The following is a 25,322-nucleotide window of genomic DNA, read 5'->3' on the forward strand; positions in this document are numbered from 1 at the left end:
GTATCCAAACGCCACCCGAGAGAGGCGCAAGCGCTCTCCACAGCCCTCGCCCCTCCCGTCGATGACCTCGCCTCCTCCACCTCCTCAAGTCCTCCGATGACCTCGCCTACCTCCTATTGCTGTGTTCCTAGGTTGGCCACTGCTCACCGCCGACGCCGTCTTCCCTCCTATCGCCTCGCGCGCTCCCCGCTGCCCCTTCGACCTCCATCTGCTGCCTGGCGGCGTTCTCTCCCGATGTCGTTCAGGGGCCGTGGAAGAGGGGGCCGCGGGAGAGGTGGAGGCTTCGGATACGACCACCCGGACAAGCACGCGCCGCACGAGGACTTCTCGGTCAGTCCTTCGGTCTTCCCTCCGCCCGCACCTTGCATTGCGTGGTGCGGTAGCACTGATGTGCTGCGTGCTTGCAAAATGAGCAGGACATCACCCTGCCGGAGATGAAGTTCGCCAAGGCGAGCAACGAGGAGAAGGCGCTGATTTTGTCAACCTTAAAACTTGAGGAGTTCTGGAGGAGTTCCAGCTACCACCTGGAGGAGGATGCTCCCAAGAAAAGTACTATGGCTGAACTTGTCTCACAGCTCTTCCTTTTGCTCATCTTACTGATTCTTCGTAATGGTAGTGCTCCTTATCTTCTGATCTATAGTTTGTTAGAATAAACTAATGTTTTCCTTATGTGAACACAGCAAGGAAAGACGGCGCCGAAAGACTCCCTGCTGTGATATTGTAGCCGCTGCAGGTGCAGGCGCCGCACGGCTCACCTGCAGCACTGTAGCCACATGCAGAGGCCGGCGCAGAGTAAGCCTTGTATGTTATCTAGTTACTGTTACAGCATGTGCGCTGTACTAGGACTAGATGGATAGAGTTGTATAAATAGACTACCACGACAACTCAGTAAAGAGAGTTCAGATTTGCCATCTCCCATACAGGGCTTCGGCCAACGCTGATGTCTTGTACTGTGTGTGTATGCTCTGTTCTTCCTCTTCTTCAACCTCGAGCCATAGTGTGTGGGGACGGACAACGCTTGTTCGTGGTCGGCTTAGCTAGTGGGTGCTCGGCAACACTAGCGGGTGCTCGACAAGACTAGTGAGTGGTTCACTTACCTAAGCCGGTGATCCTGTGGGCTAACAAGTGGTATCAAAGCCGTACAAACGCCGTCGTCAGACTAACCGCTGGCGATGTCAGGCGGTTCAGAGATGAGCGACAACAGTGGCACTGCTGTGGCTGCCCAGCCACGGCCGTAGGTCATTGTTCGCATGGCGCGGGAGGTCAGTGTGGGGCTATTAACCCCTATACCCTTACGGCTAGGCTTAGGCCGGCCCGGACCAGGGGGTCTGGCCCACTAGAAGACGACACGTGGTCCGACCAATCTGTTCGGAGTCCCGCGCAAGGAATCAAGGCAGATTTAGAGGTCAAGCAAGATCCTGGTCTGTTAGAATATGAATCCTTATTCGGCCACCTATGGCAATTGTAACTGGTTAGGATTAGTTTCCAGATCTGTAACCCTGCCCCCCGGACTATATAAGGCGGGCAGGGGACCCCTCTAAAAAATATCTCTCATTGACATACAGTAATACAATCAGACGCAGGACGCAGGTATTACGCCTTCACGGCGGCCGAACCTAGATAAAACCTCGTGTTTGTCTTGCGCCACCATCTTGTTTGTAGCTTGCGCATCTGTCTGCCGATAATCTACTACCTTGGGCATACCCCTAGGTAGACTGCCGACCATATTTCATCGATAGTGACGCGCCAGGTAGGGGGTGTGCGTACTGCTCTCCAGGTGAACAAGATGGTCATCATCCCCGGTTCCATGGCTACGCCAAATGGCCTCACGTTCACCATCAGCCAAATCACCTGGACCACTGGCTCCGACGACTTCATCGCCATGACCACGGAGGAGGCGCGGATTTAATCTACGTCGACCACTGCTTCACCTGCATCGGCTACGGCTCCGACCATGGTGGATCTGGCTCCGGCCATGCCAACACCGTCTTCAGCCATGCCGACAACCCGTCGTTCGCTTCCTCGCTACAAAGGGAGGCAGATCGATAACACCGACCTGCTCGACTCCATCGATCGGGTCGGCACCAAACTTGCTGAAACCCTAGCTTTGGTAAGTTCGATTCAAAGTCAACCTAATGAGCAGGTAACCACCACCCACAACAGATCTACCCGACCAGCTCGGGCCAGTCATCCTGCATGACTTGGTACGGATCTTGTGGTCACATCTACTCCTGAAGGGCGCTCTGTTCGTCGTCGGCCAGCCCTCGCGACAGGTCTCTAGCTCTCCGAGTATGAAGCCTCGATGGAGAACTACCAGGCCCAGCCCTATGGCCTGCGTAACTTCGTCAACATGGTCCAGATTGAGGATTATCAAGAAGGATCGGTCCACACAGTTCAAGAGGGTGGCTCAAGCTCCTCATCCGGCATCACATCTAATGGCTCTGTCCACACCGAGCTCCAGCATCATGACAATGAAGGCGTTGAATATGATCTGGATATCCCAGACCACGCCCCAGGGTTCCCACGATTCCCATCCTTCCCACCAAGGTGAGGAGACTTGATTAATGTTGTCAATAATGACAAACCACCGGCAGTTGGCGAAGCAGAACAAGAAAGGCTAGCACGCGAAGCACGCAATATTGTCCGGTTTAATCACCGACAAATCAAAGCCAAGGCAGAAGAGGAGGCACGACGCATAAGGGTCCAGCCACGTGACCTTAACAATGCCTTTGACAGGGTGGGGGACAAGCAGGTCTTCAGGACTCCAAGCGCCAACGTAGCTGTTGCTATGGCAACAATGCAACAACTACCCAATACCCCAAAAACCTAGGCAGTTCGTGATGATATACAAGCTTACCTGACAGCTGCTATGGCCCAGACCGTAGAGATTGTAAATCAAACCCGGGCTCCATTCGTCTCAGTCAAATCAAGCCACAGCCGCCAGTACTCAAGTCACTCACAGCCACCCAACCAACGTGGCTCGCGCAACAACGACCCATCAGACAACCGTCAAGGCGGAAACGACGGCCATGATGGTGGTCGGGACGACAACCGCCGCGACTACCAGGACAACAACCATCGAGACAACCGCGACTATCGCCGTGATAACCGTGGTCATAGGGTTAACTAGGGTGGCAACCGGGATCGCCGTGATGGCAATAACGATCTACGCCATTATCTCAGAGAACGCGATCTGCGCGATCGCATTAACCAAAGAGCCAACGATCGTGCATCCCACGAAAGCTATTGCTATATGGAATATGATACTACCCACGGCCCTCCGGGTTTGAAGCAGTTTACTCCACACCTCCGCCAAGTCATATGGCCTAAGAACTTCAAGCTCGAAAAACTTCAGAAGTACGACGGTAAGGAGAACCCTGAATTATGGGTCATGCTCTACGAAACCATGTGCAGATCAGCCATGGCTGATGAGCATGTCATGTCTAATTAATTCCCAGTTGCCGTTGGCCATGCAGGCCACCAATGGCTGGTCAGCTTGCCGACGAACTACTTTGATTCTTGGCAAGAGCTCAAGCAATCATTCATCGACAACTTCATTGCTACTTGTGAGCAACCCGGCAACAAATATGATCTGCAGTGGATTCGAGATCGCAAAGATGAGCCACTGCACGAGTACGTCCGATGCTTCTCGGAGATGCGCATCAAGGTCCCATCAATCTCCGACAACGAGACAATTGAGGCTTTCATCACTAGTCTCTGCTTCCACGATGCCCTAAGGGACAAGCTCCTCCACAAGAGACCTGAATTAGTCACAGCGCTCCTGGCCACTACTAAAAAATATGCGGATGCCGATGATGCTAAAAAGATAATCATCGAAGAAGCAGCAAAGGTTCCACGCTCCGACCACCCCCCACACCGCGACGACTACCGTGGCAACCGTGGTCGAAACGATGATTTTGATCGCCGCAACCAGCGCAACGATTCCCGCGACCACCATGACTAGCGTAATTGTCGTGACGATTATAGGGGGAAGCGTGCTCGGGAAGACGACAGCGAGGTCAACACCGTTAAAAAAGGTGGCGGACGTCGCAACTACGAAGAGGACTATGCCAAAGCATTGAAAGGACCCTGCTAGCTCCATCCTAAGTCAAACCATACCATGGAGAATTGCCATGTTCTTAAATCTATCTACACGCGCCAACAGGCTCCGGATACATCCGACAAGCCAACGACGCAGGGGAACAGCGCAACGAGGACAACGACGATGAAGACGCATATCCCCGTCATAAGTACGTCAAGCCAACCGATCGCGTCCACACCATCATTGGGGGCAAAGTGTCCATCGAGACCAAACAAGAACGCAAGCTGCTCGCTCGCGCTTGCTTGAACGTGGCCAACGCCGACAACCTCATCGCTGATCTGTGGCTCCCTCCTTGGTCTCACCGCGAGATATCCTTCAGCAGAAAGGACCAATGGGCTATGATACCTGAGCCAGGGCGTTTTTCTCTGGTTCTCGATCCTTGTATCAACAAGGTTCAGTTCAATAGAGTGCTGATTGACGACGGCGGTTCTATCGATATACTGTTCAAGAACAGTTTGCCAGCCCTAAAGATAACCCAGGCTGATCTCAAGCCATACGAGGCACAGTTCTGGGGTGTTCTCCCCGGACAGAGCTCCACACCTCTCGGGCAGATCACGCTACCTGTGCAATTTGGTACCTCGGACCACTTCCACACCGACTACGTCAACTTCGTGGTCGCTGACTTCGATGGCACCTACCATGCTATCCTTGGTCGACCAGTGCTCACCAAATTCATGGCCATACCTCACTATAGGTATTTGTTACTCAAGATGCCTACCGAGAAATGGGTTCTAACTCTCAGGGGCAACGTATACGTAGCTTATACCTGCGAGGACGACAGCTTCAAAATAGCAGAGGCTCACGACCTCTCTATTCGCATGGTCGAGACCACGCTCGACGCCAAGAAGACCCTAGCCGACCACCTGGAGATCCTAGAGCTCGAGGCCCCACGCAAGAACGTCAAGTCCAAAGAGCACAAAACAATCCAGCTGGTCGACGGTGATCCTAGCAAAACGGCCCTTATCGGGGCCAACCTGGATCCTAAATAGGAAGACGCGCTCATCAGGTTCTTGAGGAGCAACGTGAGTGTGTTCACATGGAAATCCACTGACATGCCCGGTGTACCTCTAAACTTGATCGAGCACTCCTTAAATGTCAACGGCAAGGCCAAACCTATCAAGCAGAAGCTACGACGGTTCGCTCACGACAAAAAGGAGGCTATTAGGGTAGAAGTTACATGGCTTTTGGCAGCCGGATTTATCAAAGAAGTGTATCATCCGTAGTGGTTAGCCAACCCGGTTCTTGTACGCAAAAAGAATAATGAATGGAGAATGTGCGTTGATTACACTGATCTCAACAAACACTGCCCTAAAGACCCCTTCGGCTTACCTCGCATAGACGAGGTCATAGATTCAACTACCGGTTGCGAGTTGCTTTCCATTCTCGATTGCTACTCTGGTTATCACCAGACCGCTCTAAAAAAGGACGACCAGATCAAGACATCCTTCATCATGCCCTTCGGCGCCTACTACTACACGACCATGTCGTTCGGGCTCAAGAACACCAGGGCCACTTATCAACGCGCCATACAGGCCTGCCTCAAAGACGAGATAAAAGACGACCTCATCGAGGCTTATGTTGACGATGTAGTTGTTAAAACCAAGGAAGCACACACCCTTGTTGATAACCTCGAACATACCTTTGCAGCTCTTAACACATTCCAATGGAAATTAAACCCAAAGAAGTGTATCTTTGGTGTTCCATCTGGTATATTGCTCAGCAACGTCGTCAGTCACGATGGCATACGCCCTAACCCAGAGAAGGTAAAAGCTGTCTTGGGCATGAAGCCGCCCAAAAAGGTGAAGGATGTTCAGAAGCTTACCGGATGCATGGCTGCCCTAAGTCATTTCATATCAAGATTAGGCAAAAAAGGACTACTATTTTTCAAGCTGCTCAAAGCATCTGAGAAGTTTGAGTGGTCAGAGGAAGCGGACGCTACCTTTACATAGCTGAAACAATTCCTTACATCACCTCTGGTCCTCACTACTCCCAAAGAAGACAAAACCCTCCTGCTTTACATTGCGGCAACTAATCGAGTGATCTCCACTGCCATGGTGGTCGAGCGCGATGAGCCTGGCCACGTCTACAAGGTACAGTGACCAATATATTTTATCAATGAGGTGCTCAATGAATCCAAGACCAGGTACCCACAGATTCAGAAACCGATCTACGCCATACTAATCACATCTCGAAAGTTGAAACACTACTTCGATGGATATCGCGTGGTGGTCATGACTGAGTACCCTCTAGGAGACATCATTCGCAACAAGGATGCAAATGGGCGCATCGTCAAATGGGCAATGTAGCTATGCCCTTTCTCCTTGGAATTTGCAAGCCGTACTACAATCAAGTCTTAGGCACTTGTCGATTTCATCGTCGAGTGGACAGACTTAAGTACACCTGCCTCTCAGGGGCCCGATGAGTATTGGAAGATGTACTTCGATGGCTCTCTCAACATCGACGGTGCAGGAGTAGGAGTCCTTTTCGTGTCACCATCCAAGGAGCAGCTCTGATATGTCCTCAGGATTTATTTCTCGGCGTCTAATAACGCCGCCGAGTACGAAGCATGCCTACATGGTCTGCGCATTACGGTCGAGCTCGGTGTCAAACGTCTCTATGTCTATGGAGACTCGGCTCTGGTCATCAACCAACTCAACAAGGACGGGGATATGACCAGCGAAAAGATGGATGCATACTGCAAATCGATCAAAAAGCTGGAAGGCAAGTTCTATGGCATCGAGTACACACATGTGGTCCAGGACAAAAATCAAGCAGTAGACACGCTGTCAAAGTTAGGATCATCCCGAGCCAAAGTCTCACATGGCGTATTTGTTCAAGACCTGCTCATGCCTTCCATCGAAGAAGAAGATCCCGCGGCCGACAAGCCTCTAGACCAGCCATTGGTGGCTACGGTTCCGGTGTCAAACACCACCGAACCACCTCCGACCACTAAGGAGCCTGACTGGAGAGTACCTTTCATCAAGTACCTGACAGATGGTAGCGGTTACATCGATCGAACACAAAACGAACACCTGATGCATCACAGTAAGCAGTATCTGCTCGTCGATGGCAAATTGTGGCGCAAGAACGCGAAGGAGGAAATCTTGATGAAGTGTATAACCCAGGAGGATGGTGAAAATCTCCTGGACCAAATCCACTCTGGCTTCTACGGCAACCACACGGCCTCGAGAACGCTAGTTGGCAAGGCTTTCTGAGCAGGGTTCTATTGGCCGTCAGCCGTAGCCGATGCAGAGAAGCTAGTCCGCCATTGTGAAGGTTGTTAGTTCTTCGCCAAGAGAATCCACATACTAGCACACGAGATTCAGACAATACCAGCCTCCTGGCCCTTCGCATGCTGGGGACTGGATATGATCAGGCCTTTCAAATCGGCTCCTGGGAAATTTACATGCGTCTTTGTGCTGATCGACAAATTTTCCAAGTGGATAGAGTACATGCCCCTGGTCAAGGCATCTTTAGAAAAGGCTGTTGCGTTCATCGACCAGGTCATCCACCGATTCGACATACCCAACAACATCATCACTGATCTGGGTACTCAGTTCACCGGGAACGCCTTTTGGGACTTCTGCGATGAAAGGAGCATAGTAGTAAAATATGTCTCGGTGACGCACCCTAGAGCTAATGGACAGGTCGAGCGGGCAAACGGTATGATCTTGGACGCACTTAAGAAGAGGATGTATAGAGAAAATGATAAAGCTCCCAGAAGATGGCTCAAAGAGTTACCAGCCGTGGTCTGGGGCCTCAGAACCCAGCCCAGTCGCAATATCGGCGTATCACCATACTTTATGGTTTATGGCGCCGAGGCAGTGCTCCCAGCGAATATAGCCTTCAGATCAGCATGGGTAGAGAACTTCGATAAAGACAAGGCCAATGAAGTATGGGAGCTAGAAGTGAATAGTGTAGAAGAGAAGCGGCTCGATTCTTGCGTATGTACAGCCAAATACCTGGCTGTTTTGTGTAGGTACTACAACAAGAACATCAAGGAGTGGTTCTTCATGGTTGGGGACCTGGTCCTGAAGTGGAAGACGAATCAGGCTGGCGTCCACAAACTCGCAACCCCATGGGAAGGACCCTTCATGATCAAGGAGGTTACACGACCAACATCTTATAGGTTAGCTCACCTGGATGGTACTGACGTACCCAATTCATGGCACATCGACAAGCTTAGGCGTTTCTATGCTTAACTCCTGAGATATGTACCCCTCTTGTACTTTCAGTTTAATTCAATAAAGCTATTATGATTTCTCCGACCACTCTAATGTGTCACTTCGAAGTCTATTGTTATTCTAACTCAACCAGTTAAAACCGACCACCATTCGTTCTCGGGTTTTTGGAGCAGGCCCTGTCTCTGGTTCCTCCCAACGCGTGCATGGGACCTGCTCTCTACGCTACGGGTGATCGGTAGGTCCTCTCTGGTTTGACTTGTGTGTGTCTATGTGTGCACAAGCTATGCACCTTACACTCCGATCACAAGACAAACCAGGGCCATACAAACCTTTCAGGATGACGTGTCGACTAAACTGGTACAACTAAACAGAACGCTAACATGTTCTCACTTAGTTACACCAACACGATATCCAAGCTTAAATACGTTTTCCACAAAACAAACAAGCTTATGCTGATATACAGTTATGTTATTACAAGCTTACCTGAAAAGGTCTAAGTTTACAATAACACAACTACATCTTCTTCCACAACTATAGCCTATACTATTGGCTGGTCAGGACACGCGGCACCTGCTGCTCGCTGGGCCTGACATCGTGCAAGGGTCTCGGAGACTCTGGCATTGATCAAGCTGAAGAAGATGGCCCCACCGATGCCTGGCTGGTCGAGACCGCAGGCTTTGCCGGTTGGCTTAAAAATGACGGCGCTTCCAACTGACTTGTTGATGGCGTTCCCTATACAGGTGGTGTCGCACCTCCACACAGGTTAATGTCACCAATTATTTTCATCGACAAGTCCAGCTGGGTCATCCGTAGCTCCTTAGCCTTGTCTGGATCTACCTCCTTCGGGTATCCAGCCTCCAGGCGCTTAAGATCAATCAAGGGGTAGTGAGCACGTACCATGCTTAGCATGTGTGCGCCTGTGTACTCACCCGCCTCCTTCACAAACTCCTGGAACCATCCCCATGCCTCTCGGCATCTCTCGATCAATCCCAGTTGCGGCGTCCTTGGCACGTCCTCTGCTAGTGTCGGATCGATGAGGTTAAGGACTGGCAAAATGCCCGTTGCCACCTCCTAGCACCGGTGTTTCTAGGTGTCACGATCCTTGGTGATCTCTTGGCACTATGCCTTCTAGCCGTCACGGTCTTTTATCACGGCCTCCAGATGCTTCTTCGCATTGATTTTTATAACTACAAACCGTACATGCTGTTAAGACGCTATATTATGCCAAACTACGGCAGGCAACAAAAATGGGCAAAGGGTTTGGAGAACTTACCTTTCAGCTCCTCTGTCATCTTGGTCGTGTGGTCCCGGAGCTACGACTGGTCTTGCTCTAGTTTTCTGTTGTCCTCTTTCAGGTGATCACACTCCACGACCGCATGACTGTTCTCCTCTCGGAGACGGACCACTTCGGCTTCTAAGCCTGCACTACAGCTGTTACTACCAACAACGCAACATCACTTATCAGTAGTTGTTGTGATAAAGTGGCTACTTACTTGTCTTTTCCCGCTCTTTATTACTGAGTTGGACGATCAGGTTCTGGTTTTGGGACTCTTGCACCGTCCTTTCATGGTTGGCAACTTGGAGTCGCTGGCGCAAGCATTCCACCTCCGTCGTTAGCTCCTTGTTTCTAGCAGTGATCCCCTCGATCTGGTCGAAGCATTTCTTGCGGTACCTTGCGGTCTTCATTAAGTCCTGTGTGCATATAAGTTAGATAGCTGCGACTAGACAGTGAGATCAGGGGGTGAAGCGAAGCTTACCTGCCGTTTCACCGCCCATTCAACTTTCTTGGTCTCTTTGACCTCCGGGATTTCCTCATGGACAACCCATTGGTCGTTCCGCCAACGCGACACATACACATGTTGTCGCTTGTCCTGCGGATGGCCTAGGACCTCCTCCACTTCGTCCTCTTTGGGCTCTTCTTCGGGCCTCGGTGCTGGTCCGGCGTCAGCAGCTTCTGCGATCACCAAAGCCTTCCCACAGGTTTCAGCGTCGGTGAATGTGGGCTATGCTCTCACCTCCGGTTGCTGCTCCTCGGTCTGCTCCATCACCCTCGATGCTGAAGTGTCGCCCTCAGCAGGTCTTGTGCTCGGAGCACTCATGCCTGACTCAGTTGGTCCCTCGACCACCTGCTCGAGGACTTTCTGTTGTCTGACTACTCCCTTGCTGAGGCCGTGATGGATCTTCTGCTATGGCTTCCTCGGTGACCGGCTGCTGGGCAGTCTGCTCTGAACTTATTGGTGGAGCCATGAAACTTCCAGCTAGCTGGTTCGGACTTTCTATGGACGCCAAACTAGTACATCCGAGAAAAGTTCAGAAGGCAACCATATTCACTGCACATTGCTAACTTATAATAAGGTTACAAATACTTACATGTTAGAAGTGTGGAATGATGTGGCGAAGGTGTGTCTCTTCGGCCGCACTTGCTCCACGTGCTGTGCGGGTGACTCATGGTCTCCCTCTACATCCAGCATTGTCGCTGGGCCTTGATGCCTGAGACCTCCGCCGCTTGTCCTTCTTGCTGCAGTGGTTGGTGGTGTGCTCGGTCGGGTTGTCACTCCCGTCGCCGGTCGCGTTCTTTGCCCAGGTATTCCCGAGGTTGACCTGGCTGCATCCTTCACCGCCGTTGGCAATGTGGGTCCCATAGGCGCGGAGGAGACACCCTGCTCCATCAACTTCAGTTGTTTCCTCCTCTTTCAAGGGACAAGTCGAAAGATGTCTGCATCCTCTCCCTCTGCGTCATCATCCGACCAGGCAAAAATCGTCTATCGACGCTTGCTGGCCGGTTTCTCCTTCGGGCCCCCCTCGGGCTCATTGATACTTAGCGCCCCCCAGTAAGCAGGGTGGTTGTTGATCTCTTCTTCGGCTGTTTAGGGGCAGCCGGCCGCTTACCAGTGGCTAGGGCCGCTGCCTCCTCTCCAGCTCCGAGCACCGCCCAGTCGACGTCCTCGTCTTCGATCTCGACGCTGGTCTAGGTGGTGGGACCAGCTCCTTATGTCCACTCCACTCTAGGGGGTGGCGACACAAACACTATCGCTCTATCTCGATCATTAACCTGGGTAACAAAAATGGGTGAACACAGTAAGTTTCCACTTATCCTACCACAATATAAAACTACGGGTACAGGGCAAGACAGTTACCTTTGGGGGAGGTCGGGTTAGCTTGAAAGCGTGCTCGATGTCGTTCAATCCGACATAATTTGGATCAGCTAAGTTAAATAGCTCTCCAATTCTGGCTTTGACTTCGATTTTGTCAAGCGCCTCCTGCCTCGTCCTCGTCGGGTCTGTGCTACCTTGATATTCAAAGCCAGGATGTACTCTCCTCTGGCAGGGCTGGATCCGTCGGCTGATGAAGTTCTCGACCACGCTCGGACCATCCTATTTTTTCCATGGGATCATTCTAAATATTTTTGGAATTTGTTCTAGGTGCTCGGGCTTCTCTGACCAGCTTGTCCTCTTCTCCGGAATGTACCCCACGTCGCACAATGTAATCGTGTTCGGCTCTTCGTGGATGTAGAACCATTTCTTATACCAGTCATCTAGCGACGTGTTCCATGGGTAGTGCATGTACTAGGCTTTCATGCCGTCACGGAGGTTGAGGTACACACCCTCGGCTATCTTTGAACCATCGCTTCCTTTCTTTCGCAGACAGAAAAGATGGCGAAAAAATCGAAATGGGGCTGGAAGCCGCCATATGCTTCGCAAAGATGAATGAAAGTGGCGACAAGGAGGATCGAGTTGGGATGCAGATTACAAATCTCAATCTCATAGTAAAGACAGGGCCCCTAAAGAAAAGGATGTACAGGAACCCCAAATCCCCGCTTAAAGAAGTCTTCGAACACCACGATCTCACCTAGTTTTGGATCGGGGTACCCCTCACCCTCCGGTGCACGCCATCCTATGAGCTCCTTGTTGTGGAGTACCCCCATGGTGACGAGGTCTTCAATGGTCTGCTCGTTGCTTCTTGATTTCCACCACTCCTTTGCCATGACTCTTGCTTTCTTCTACGCATCGCTTTTCGCCATGATTCTGGCCTTGCTGATGAACGAGGAAATGGCGGAGGATTGATTGGTGGTAATTTCTGAGGTATTAGGGTTGGCGAGAGGAAGAAGATGGCTGCGGCTGCGAATGGCAATGGGGTTCAATAAAAAGTAACTTACCTATCTTATACTGTATTTAACCCAAGAGTCATGCCATTTCGTCTGCCCAAGATTCTTGGGAGACATGCGCACGCGCCATAGACGGTTGTTTTCATAGCCTCGAGATCTATGCCAATATATGCGCCTCTTCGTTGCTAGTGTGGGAGGGCCCACGCTGATGCACCTACTTACAGGTGCCACGCAACTGTTTGCTTGAAAAGACAAAAAGGCAGTATGACGTGCTATACCCGTCTACTTCTTTGACCAGATGTGTCAGATTGGATTTGACAGAGCAAGTAAATAAATAAATACAAATATAATAGTACAAGTGGCATATGGTTTTTTGCCATACTTCTCATGCTAGGGGACTGTCCAGACCACCATCATGCTCGGGGACTGTCCAGACCACCATCGTGCTCGGGGACTGTCCAGACCACCATCGTGCTCGGGGACTGTTTCGACCACACTCATGCTCGGGGACTGCCCCGACCACTCTCCTAACATTTCTCGGAGACCGCTCTTCTTGGCTACATGTGATTTATACTCATATACAGTTGAGAGGCATTTATCTAGACCTTGCTACAAGGCTGGTACCTCGCCTTCCAGCAAGCTCGGGGACTACATCGGTACGATGCACCTGCCGGTGCATCTCGTATTGCTTGTATGACGATTGGATTCTCAACTTCAGTGGGAGTTCTTTTTAGACCCTGGCACTACGTGCCTATGTCACCTACTATCAGGCTCGGGGACTAAGTGGGCACACTTCACCTTATGGTGAATGTGCTTATTTTATCGACCTCTACGCTCTAACTGTTGCCATGATTACTATTATACAAGGGTCACTTACATTTCTTTTCAGAAATACAAGTGGGCACACTTCATCAGGAAAGAAATCTTTTTCTTTTTTCTTTAGAGCACCATGCATTCTTTGGACAACCGGAGTCTTCGGCTATAATCGTGGTCTACTGCTTTCTGTTCTGACCAGAATACTGGCACATTCACTTGGTCAATGTTTCAACCAGTTGGAGATGACATGAAGATGGATCGCATTAGCCGAAGGAGATCGAACAACGTGTCACAGCATAATACATGGTGCTCGGGGACTAGCTGTGGGGGTATTAACCCCTATACCCTCATGGCTAGGCTTGGGCCGGCCCGAACCAGGGGGTCTGGCCCACTAGAAGACGACGCGCGGCCCGACCAATATGTTTGGAGTCCCGCGCAAGGAATCAAGACAGATTTGAAGGTCAAGCAAGATCCTAGTCAGTTAGAATAGGAATCCTTATCCGGTCACCTATGGCAATTGTAATTGGTTAGGATTAGTTTCTAGATCTGTAACCCTGCCCCCCGGACTATATAAGGCGGGCAGGGGACCCCTCTAAAAAATATCTCTCATTGACATACATCAATACAATCAGACACAGGACATAGGTATTACGCCTTCACGGCGGCCGAACCTGGATAAAACCTCGTGTTTGTCTTGTGCCACCATCTTGTTTGTAGCTTGCGCATCTGTCTGCCGATAATATACTACCTTGGGCATCCCCCTAGGTAGACTGCTGACCATATTTCGTCGACAGTCAGTGGCACCAGTTGGCCGACGCTGACTTGCACCAACTATGGAGAGTGGTCGGTGATCATGAAGGTCAAGCTCAGAGCCTGACGGCTCTAGAATGCTATTGATAAGGGCACCAACAATGAGGAAGATGACATGTCAGTGTTGGAGGCTATCCTCACTGCTGTACTGGTGGAGTACAGGCAGCCATTGGGGGCAAAGAACTCTACTAAGGAGGCGTGGGAGGCTATTGCGGCGATGCACGTCGGTTTCGACCGTGCAAAGAAGGCAACGACCCAGCTTCTGAAGCAGGAGTACGCCATCCTCAAGTTCAAGGATGGTGAAACGGTGGAGGACTTCTCCCTTTGCCTATAGACGCTCATCAGTAAGCTGAAGAGCCATGGCGTCACCATCGATGAAGAGGAGGCGGTCTCCAAGTACCTCCACTCCGTGCCAGCAAAGTATATCCAGATCGCTCTCTCCATAGAGACGATGCTGGACTTGTCTACCCTCACCATTTAGGATGTGATAGGCCATCTACGGGTGGTGGATGAGCGCCTAGAGCAGGCAACAGTAATGAAGGACAGCAGCAAACTGCTACTGACGGAAGAGGAGTAGGCTGCTCAGAGGAACTCCGGGAAGGCAACCTCCTCCAGCCGCGGTGGCGATGGCAAGCGCCGTGGCAAGGCTTCTTCGAAGAAGAAGAAGCAGGTCGACCCCAACACCCACCGACACTGTGGGAAGATGGGCCATTAGGCACGGGAGTGCCCAAATCGCAAGCAAAAGAAGAAGGCTAATGCTCATCTGGTGTAAGATGATGATGAAGATGAGGCCACTATCCTGATGGTGACGTTCTGTGCACTGCACGACATCAAGGTCGAAGAGAGGGAAGAGGCGATGACGGTGGAAGGACCTGGGAAGGACTTGAAGACTATCAACCTCGACGAACCACGCACCCAAGTCTACCTCTGATGTGTGGGCGCCGACCAGGAGCAATGGTGGTATCTGGACTCTGGTGCCAGCAACCACATGACGGGCTCCAAGGCATCCTTCTTCAAGCTCAACGACGATGTTACCGGTATGGTGAAGTTTGGTGACGGCTCAAGGGTGGTTATCTAAGGGCGTGGCACCATTATCTTCATGTGCCAAAATGGGGAGCACCGCACGCTAACGGATGTATATTACATCCCACAGCTGCGTTCTAGCATCATCAGTATTGGTCAGCTGGATGAGCGTGGTAGCAAGGTACTGATCATGAACGGAGTCCTTAGGATCAGGGACCAGGAGCAACGACTTCTTGCCAAGGTGAAGAGGTCCCTGAACTGGTTGTACCTGCTCGACCTAAAGGTAGAGCGGCTAGTGTGCCTGGCGACAAGTCACTCCGAGGAACTATGGCTATGGCATGCCCGGTTCTGACATCTCAGCTTCGACGCGCTTGGTCGGCTAGAGAAGATGGTCTGAGGTCTACCCCACATCAAGCATGGAGGCGAGCTGTGTGATAGCTACCTGGCCGAGAAGTAGAGGAGGCTACCATTCTCAAAGGCGACCAAGTATCACGCGAAGGACGCTCTCGAGCTCGTCCACGATGACCTCTATGGGCCGATCACGCCAGCTATAAATGGTGGTTGATGGTACTTCCTCCTGCTCGTGGATGATTGTAGTCGCTACATGTGGCTACAACTCCTAACAAGCAAGGACGAAATGACGGTGGCGATCAAGAAGTTCAAGATACGCACGGAGGCCGAGAGCGGCAAGAAGCTCCACGTGCTGAGGACTGATCGCGACAGCGAATTGACTTCGGTGGAGTTTGCTGCGTACTGCATGGATTAGGGTGTGGAGCGACACCACACCACGCCGTACTCGCCACAATAGAATGGCGTTGTGGAGAGGTAGAACCAGACGGTGGTCGACATGGCTCGATCCATGATGAAGGCCAAAGGCATGCCGGCAAGGTTCTGGGGGGAGGCGGTGACCATGGCGGTGTTCATCCTCAACCGCGCTCCGACCAAGGCCCTGATGGGCAAGACACCGTTCGAAGCTTGGTATGGGCGCAAGCCGAGCGTGTCCTTCCTCCAGACATTTGGCTGCATCAGCCACGTCAGGAAGACGAAGCCGAACCTCACTAAGCTAGAGGACAGGAGCACACCCTTGGTGTTCCTAGGCTATGCGGAGGGTACCAAGGCGTACCAGCTCTATGACCCACACGGAGACAAGGTGCTTGTCTCACGCGACGTCGTGTTAGACGAGAAGGCGGCTTGGGATTGGAGCAGTGCGAGCACGGGACAAGCTGGTGGCTTCACCAGCACCTTCGTCATCGAGCACTTGGTCATCCACGGTGGTGGAGACGCTGGGGAAGAGGTGCCGAGCACTCTAGGAGGAGCGTCGAGCACTCCAGCGGTAGAGCCGAGCACTCCTAGGGTAGTGCCGAGCACTCTAGGAGGAATGTCGAGCACTCCTAGAGGGATGTCGAGCACGCCAAGAGTAGCGCCAGGAGGTTCTGTAGTGGTGGTGACCACTCTAGGACGGGTGCCGAGCACTCCCATAGCGGAGCCAAGACGTCTTGTAGTGGTACCGACCACTCTAAGACTGAGGCTGAGCACTCCTACAGTGGGGCCGAGCACTGTAAGAGTAGTGACGAGCTGTCCAAAAGTAGTGCCGAGCACTGCAACCAGGGTGCTGAGCACTTCAGGTGCTGTGTCGAGCACTCTATCAATGTCGATCAAGTTTGCCTCACCTCCAAGTGACATCACTGAGTTTGTGGATGCCTTCCATGAAGGTGAGGAGGTGCGGTTCCATAGGCTGGACGACATCGTCAGCGGCACAGGACCCTTAGGACTGGTTGGTCGACTACTCAATGACGTAGAGTTGTTGCTCGTCAGTGCAGAGGAACCACCCACGTTTGCACTAGCTAAGCGGGACGAAAACTAGCCACGGGCGATGCTGGAGGAGATGAAGACGATCGAGGAAAACGAGACATGACAGCTCGTCGATCGACCTCTATGATGCCATCCGATCTGCCTAAAGTGGGTGTACAAGGTCAAGCGGGATGAGCTCGGTGCCATTGTCAAGCACAAGGCGCCCTCGTCGCCTGAGGCTTTCTTCAGCGCGAGGGCATAGACTTCGAGAAAGTCTTTACGCCAGTAGCGTGCATGGAGTCGGTCCATTTGCTACTAGCCTTGGCAGTAGCAAAGGACTGGCGCATCCATCACTTGGACGTTAAATTGGCCTTCCTAAACGGCGAGCTGGTGGAGACGGTCTTCGTCAGGCAACTTCCAGGTTTCACTATCAAGGGAGAGGAGCACAGGGTGCTCTAACTACGCAAGGCGCTCTACGGGCTGCGGTAGGCCCCACGAGCATGGAACGCCAAGCTTGATGCCACGCTAGGCGAGCTTGGCTTTCAATGGTGCACAACCGAGCACGCACTCTACATGCGACAATGGGGAAAGGAGGAGCTCGTTGTCGGTGTGTATGTGGATGGCTTAATCATCACCGACGCGTGCATGGAGGACATCAACGGCTTCAAGCGCCAGATGACGGCTCATTTTTGAATGAGTGATCTCGGCGCACTCTCCTACTACCTCAGCATCGAGGTGAGATAGGGGAAGGAGGAACTCACGCTCGGTCAGAGCGCGTATGCCTCTAAGCTGTTGGAGCGGAGCGGCATGGCTGAGTGCAAGCCATGCGGGCTCCAATGGAGGAGCGGCTGAAGCTGACGAAGGCCAGCACTATGGCGAAAGTGGATGCAACACTCTACCGGAGCATCGTTGGCGGTCTGTGCTACCTAGTCCATACGAGGCCAAACATTGCGTTTGCCATGGGCTACGTCAGTCGCTTCATGGAGGATCCCAGAGAGGATCACTAGGCTACGGTGAAGCGGCTACTACGCTACGTCAAGGGGATGGTAGATTATGGGATCATCTTCCCAAAGACCGGCGGGAGTAGGCTGTAGCTCACTGTGTTCAGCGATACAGACATGGCGGGGGACATCGACGGACGACGGAGCACCTCTGGCGTGCTCTTCTTCCTCGGGTCGGACCCAATTTTATGGCTATCGCTGAAACAGATGGTGGTGGAGCTATCTACGTGCGAGGCAGAGTACGTAGCGGTGGCCACAGCAGCGTGCCAAGTTGTGTGGCTGCGCCGGCTGCTGGGCGAGCTGACCGGCATGGAAGCTCATCCACCAACACTAATGGTGGACAACCAGCCCACCATCGCCCTCGTGAAGAATCTGGTTCCGCACGACCAGTGCAAACACATCGACGTGAAGTTCCACTTCCTCAGGGACTGTGTCGATGGAGGGCAGATCGTCATCGAGTTCGTCGAAACTGGTCGACAACTTGCGGACGTCCTCATCAAGCCGCTCGGACGTCTTCGACTCACGTAGCTGAAGGAAATGGTTGACATGGAGGGAGTACAAGGGATAGCAGTAGGTTTAGGGGAAGAATTGTTAGAATAAACTACTGTTTTTCTTGTGTGAACACAGCAAGGGAAGGCAATGCCGAAAGGCCCCCTGTTGTGATACTGTAGCCGCTGCAGGTGCAGGCGCCGCACCGGTCACCTGCAGCACTGTAGCCACATGCAGAGGCCGGCGCAGAGTCAGCCCTGTATGTTATCTAGTTACTGTTATAGTATGTGCGCTGTACTAGGACTAGATGGATAGAGTTGTATAAATAGACTACCACGGTAACTCAGTAAAGAGATATCAGATTTGCCATCTCGTATACAGGGCTTCGGCCAACGTTGGTGTTGTGTACTGTGTATGTATGCTCTGTTCTCTCTCTTCTTCAACCTAGAGCCATAGTGTGTGGGGATGGACAACGCTTGTTCGTGGTCGGCTTAGCCAGTGGGTACTCGACAACACTAGTGGGTGCTCGGCAAGACTGGTGAGTGGTTCACTCACCTGAGCCGGTGATCATATGGGCTAACATAGTTCTGCAGCTTTGCTTGCTTGCTCGAAAGTCAAGATTTTCTTTAAACATGTCCGGTGGGCGATCAACCCTGTGAATTTTTTGGAGGCACCATTTCTTTCAAGTAGTTGGTCCAGTAATGAGGAGGAATCCTCAAATAAAATGTCGTGAAGCCGTCAAAACTTCGTCTAGCTATATATGTGCAGTAGACAACAATTCTCGAAGATTGTTCATAGATTAGTCAACTCAGTCTTTGGTGGAAGCACTTTATGTTTTGTTCGGGTAAATGATCAAATAATTGGCTAGAGACAGTGTTGTATGGAAGGTAGTTTTGCACCTTTGCTAGCTTTTGAAAAGAGGCCCTATATTACTGAGTGTCCTGTTTTGTTTTTTTATACCCATTGTTCCCAAAAAAAATCATCTGCATTGCCAGTTTTGTTATCTTACTGTACTAGCTTCTGCTCTTCGGATTATGTTATTATAGAATGAGAAACTTGTAGAAACGATTTGGCACACTCATAAAAGCATCTTTGTTCATTGCTAGCGTCTTTTACTTTGTTCTGTTAATTAGTTTTATCTATCATCTTTAAGCATTCCTTTTTTGACGTATTTTTTGCATTGGTAGTTTTCTAGCTTTATGTTAATAATTTGTGTTTTTAGTTTAATTTTCTTATGATTTCATATGTTGTCAGAGAATGAAGACAAAGAGATTGAAAGATTTTCCGATAGGAAACGTAAGACACAAAGCAAACGTGAAGCTCTTGCATTATATCTCAAACTAACTTCTTCGAATTTCCCTGCTGAACTGGTGCAAGGTAGTCTTGACTCTTGAACTCATTTGTATGCAGTGAAATTTATTGTAAGTTCTATGTTTTCAGCATAATAACCATGATATTTTGTTCCTTTCAGGATCTAGAAGAGGGCAAGCAAGCAACAAGAAACTCCGGTGGGATTAGGATTCAGGTTTTTACTTTTTACTTCATGAAATTATCTGCTTTTCACAACTCTATTCCATGTTGGGTAGCACGAAGTACTGAACTGAACATTTGCTACTGCCAGATGTTACATACTTCGGTATACTTCAACTTTTTACTTGGATTGTACTTTTGTGTTTGACAGATGAGCAGGCATTTGAAGTATTTGAGAAGCTTGAGCAGAAGCACAAGGCAGGAGCCTCACCATTGTCTTTTTATTTCCAAATTCTTGTTTAGGCTCGTATATAAGGTTCACTTGGTGAGCATGTTTGAATTTCGCTCGTATTATTGCTAGTTTGAAGTTTGAGCCATGTTTCTCATCATCGTACTATCGAGCTTGTGACAAAATGTTAATATGAGATTTTATTTTTCTACTGTTTTGTAGTCTATCATCTTCGACGACCATATTAACTTCTCTTTGGTTGTAGGATGGAAGCAAGGTGGAGAAGGAAGGTGATGATGAGGATGAGCAGGAAGAGGAAGAAGTACAAGAGGAGGAAAATTCAGACGATGACTATAATCAGGTACTTACCACTGAACTGAATTTGTTTGCCTGGGTTTCTGTTTGTAGGACAAGGGATCTGGTTTGTAGCTTTGGAAGAAATACTCATAATTATATGTAACTCACTCTGATGCCTCAACCTTCACCCTGTAGAATATCGAGTTTGATGACGATGATGATGACTGGAACCAAGAAGAAGAAGAAGCACGTAAGTTTCCATTTGAACTATATCCGTATGACTTTTTAACCTTTTCTTTCTCAAAATAAAACTCCTACTCATTATAAACTTTCTAAAAAGTATCTGTTTTCTTTGGCAGAGGAAGACTTCTACGATTAAGTGTGGATGGCCAGATTTTACTCTTTCTTTTCCTCTCCTTTTTTATTTGTAACTTAACCCAGCAAAATTATTATTGGAGAGCAATCTTTGTTCTGGTCTTTCATGTCACGATCGTCACGTGCTTTGTGAGAAACTCAGGAATATCAGAACAGTGAAGATGTGAAATACGCCGTTACCAACTTTTTCTGTTGCACTCCGCCTCTCTGCAACACAGCGACTAATATACGAATATGCCATGGAGTGTACTCCCTCAGTCAAAAAAAAAAAAAGGAGAGAGTGCGTATCTTGTATTTTTAGGAATTAACCAATTTCGAATTTGGCCAAATACATATAAAAATATTAATATTTATGATGCTAAATGAGTATTATTAAATTAAACATGCAATATATTTTTCATAGTAAATCTATTTAGAGATATACAAATATTGATATTATTTTTTATAAATCTAATTAAATATGAAATTGATTGACTCCTTGATCTGTATTTTTTGGACAGAAGGCTGATGATTTGATCAGGTGCAAGCGGTAGTGATGGTGTCGTCCAGTGATGTGATGGTGGTGCTTCATGGTGACCAAGTGCTTGTGGTTTGGTTGTAGCTTATAGTGCTCTTGTTGCTTTGTTTGAGTGGAACAATGTTGTGCAGCACATGTTGGGGGTCTCAGTCCAACTAGCCCTTGTTAATAGTTGAGTTAGTTGCTTACAAGTCCGAGTTCAATGTCATTGTGCTTTGATTGTTGTTGTTGTTTGTTGTCGTTGCTATGTTGTATGGCCCAATTTATTCTTTTTAATAATATAACAAGTAGCAATAGGGATTCTTCTTCTTTTTAATAGAATCAGTAGTTCTTCTGCTTTATTATTTCAAAGAAAAAATTACTGCACCAAATGTTATTAAAAATGGTTATATTTGATTTGTAGAAACTATTTTTACAACATCTAGAGACCCATATACAAGCACCAAAAAAAAAACATTTTGTACAAATTGAAAATCAGCTTAAAAATAACCCAAAAAATTAAAGCTAGGATAAGCTCTACAGTTTTAACATAAGTTTGTTTTCATTCAATTTTGAGTGAAAAGAATACGAATTAATTTGCGCAACACCTATTCCTAGAGGTGATACACCCTACCATCATCTAGAAAAATGATTTTTATAGATGATTAGTAACACTGATGATGACTGACAGCTCTTAGAAGTGAAGACCTCGTTATTGTCAACCTCCTTCCACGAAGAGTTGGGAGCATTTTTTTTATTTTAATCTGGACTATTTTGGCTCATCATTTGTGGATTTCATACACGAAAATAAAGGATACTGAACGGCGTGTCACACAGTGAAGATACATCCTGCACGCAGCAGGGCAATAATCAGATCCAGATTCCCGAGGGAAAATAAAACACAAACACCTTGTTCGCTTGTTGGTTTCAGCCAGACCAAACCAGTCAGCCAACAGTGTTTTTCTCTCGCAACAAACCAGCACCGGTTAGTCTAAACCAGTCCAGAAACCAACCAACGAACAGGCCGAAAGTACGATCGTGAACAAACACAAACCCATTGTGATACACACAACAAGACTACTCCATATCATAATATATGAAACAAATGCACTTTATTCATGCCGCGAAGCCGATGTGTTCAGAACTTCAGGTTTGGCAACAGGCAGCAGGCAGATGCTTTGTTGTTCATACCAGATTCCTGCACAATTTATGGTGGAAAATAGTAAGATTGCAAGCGTGTTCTCAACATGTCATGAGCGAGGTGATGAGGAAATTTATAAATGCTGTGATGAAAATTGTCCATAGCTACTATATGTAGTACGCCTGCATTTTAAAAGGGATATTCACAAAAAAAAAAGGAAAACGAGGAGCTCACATCCGATAAAGGTTCGCTGCTGACCAGCTGGCGGTCGTCGTAGCCAGCGCAGTAGCCATCCTCATCTGACTCTCAGCGGAAATCCTGGCGCGAGCAAGTTCACCATGAACGTCGTCAAGCCCGACGCCGTGGCGAGCTCTGCCGGCGGCGGCAGCGCACGAGGCGTGGAGGTCGAGGTTGCACTCGTTGCAACAGTAGAACCACGCGCGCCCCGCGCCGTGGCGGCACGCAGACGCAGCGCAGCGGCCCTCGGCGACTACCAGCGTGAGGTCATGCTCCGGGTGCTGCGAGCTGCGCACGGCCGGAGGCAGCCGCACGCAGCGCGGGTGCATGTCGAAGCCGCAAGGCGGGCAGCGGTAGAGGAAGCAGCCCGGGGCGCAGCGGCCGGCGCAGACGTCGCACGCGAAGGCCACGTCGCGGGCAGTCTGGGTGAGCTCGAGCTGGTGTCGGTGGTGAGCCGGCGAGAGGAGCGTCCGAGGGTGCGGCAGCCGTATGCGGGGCCGGACAGGTCCTCCCAGGCTCCCAGCACAGGTCGCAGATGAACGGCCCCACCTAGTGCCGCTTCACCAGCTCGTGCCCTGGATGGGAGAAGTGGGCAATGGTGTCCTCCGCCATCGCAAATCTCGATCTCGCTTGTTCGTTAGCGGTGGGTGTTAGTTCTCGACATTGGGTTCGCAACGCATGGGTAGTTTATAGTTGTCCAGGATGTAAAATGTAGCCATGTGATGCCAAGCTGCCAACGTTTACAATAGTTGTTTTAAGTCTTCGCGTACGTATACTCTGTGACTGACAGTCAACTCTGTCCCCGGCCGTCGAAGTGTCGATAAAAGTCAAATTATATATCTATAATTAATGGTATAAATAAGTTAGAAATACCGGTTATTACGCCCTCTATATATAATAGCTAATGTCAACCCTGGGCATCCCCTACACTGGAGTATTAAGTAATGTTCGTGTTCCTAAAAAAAAAAGAGTTCGTGCAAATCTGACTTTGTGGGATTGGCTTGTCATCAACTGCATGGCAATCAATCGTGCAGAGCGGAGAGCATCGATCACAACCGAATCATGCGACCAACTTAGAACAGAGTTTAGGGTTATAACACAACTTAGAACAGAGTTACGGAGTTAGTGAAGTTCTATTATACAGTATTACAGTATCAGTATTTTTATTTTTTCTGACAAAAGCTAGAGGCACATGTTTTTGACTTTTGAGTAGTTTTTAGACCGAGTGAGTAGCTGAGTATATGCAAGGATATTACTTCTCTAACCAATTTCTACTTCTCTAACCAATTTCGAATGCCCGTTCTCCTTCTAGAAGGTCAGGTCCCAGCAGGATTTGCGGGTGAGTCGTCTCCTCTAACCTTGCATGGCGTGGCAACTGCCTTCGTATCTTTTTTTTCCCCTTCACATTCAAGAACTTGACGGCGCATGATAAATGTGCCTCCAAAGTTGTTTCCATCGTCTAATTTGCACTAAAATCTCCTCGACTGTTCGAGATGTTTATTTTCCTAAGAAAGAATTACATGTCACATTACACTATTAATATAGATATGTTACAGTGTGATGATAAGTTAAAAACATAACATAGATATGTTACGGTGTGATAATAAGTTAAAATATATGTTTGCATTACGGTACGGACGCTGGGTGCTAGAGCCGGCGACTGTAGGCTGCAGCGGCGGCGTAGCCTGCAGGGTGCCTCTTTGCTTATATACCCTGTTGGGTTGGGTCATATACTTTTCTTTTTCTTTATTGCGAGGGCTGGGTCATATACTTGTGGATTGGTGGCTTCTAAATGTTAATCTTTACTTTTTCCGTCCCAAAATAAATGCACCAGTGTGTATATTTATATATATAAATAAATTATTTCCTACTTTCAGGGAGAAGATACTCTCATGTGTATATCTCTAGATTTAGGATGTATATGGTCCGACGAAGTATATATAGATGGAGTATATCATGATACTAGACCATCTAGGATATAATGTATGACAAGTATGCATGTATACTTAGAGTATATGGTTATACTCATTTTATATGTTACTATCCTAGTATTATATAATATATTAAAAAATATACGCTCTTTTAAAAAAAATTCACATAGTAAAGATCTGAAGTATCTTAATATTAGTATCTCAACATACTCAAACTGATAAACGAGTATATACTGATTTATTGATTATGGGAGTAATTACCCCTGGAAGTATATAAAATGCAGCGTGTGTATATATATATATATATATATATATATATATATATATATATATATATATATATATATATATATATATATATATATATATATATATATAATTTGAGGGATGTCACATCGTGAATAGTTACCTGCTAGTATATATATATATATATATATATATATATTTTCTCTCTCTAGACTTCAGTTGTCTGATTTCTGGCGAGATTTCAGGTGACGCTTTTTTCTTCCTCCTCCGGACTGTTTAGGGATTCAGGGCTGGGGAGGGGATTTGTTGTTTCTAGGCTTAGAAGGAGGGGCCATGGGAGGCTGGCCGGACCGGCGGTGGCATCGGGTTGACCGGTGGGAGACATCTGGTTAGCAAGAGCCGGTGGCGGGGGCAACGACCGTAGAAGAAGAATAGGAGACATATTGATTAGCGCGGCGGCGGCGGTGGGCAGTGGGCGGTGGCGGAGGCTGTGCACCGCCGGAGCCCGGTAGATGGTGGATGCGGGGGCGCTGATGCCAGATTTTTGGAGAAGCTCGATTTAGCCGCGGCCGTGGTCGA

The 25,322-nt window shown here is 49.1% G+C and overlaps 1 pseudogene; it reads left to right on the plus strand.

Annotated features, from left to right (window-relative positions):
- Positions 1-234: 234 nt before the first annotated feature.
- On the plus strand, positions 235-20,246 carry LOC136544548 (uncharacterized; annotated as a pseudogene).
- Positions 20,247-25,322: the final 5,076 nt, after the last annotated feature.

The sequence above is a fragment of the Miscanthus floridulus genome, chromosome 3 (genome assembly GCF_019320115.1).
Source record: "Miscanthus floridulus cultivar M001 chromosome 3, ASM1932011v1, whole genome shotgun sequence".
NCBI classification, from domain to species: domain Eukaryota; kingdom Viridiplantae; phylum Streptophyta; class Magnoliopsida; order Poales; family Poaceae; genus Miscanthus; species Miscanthus floridulus.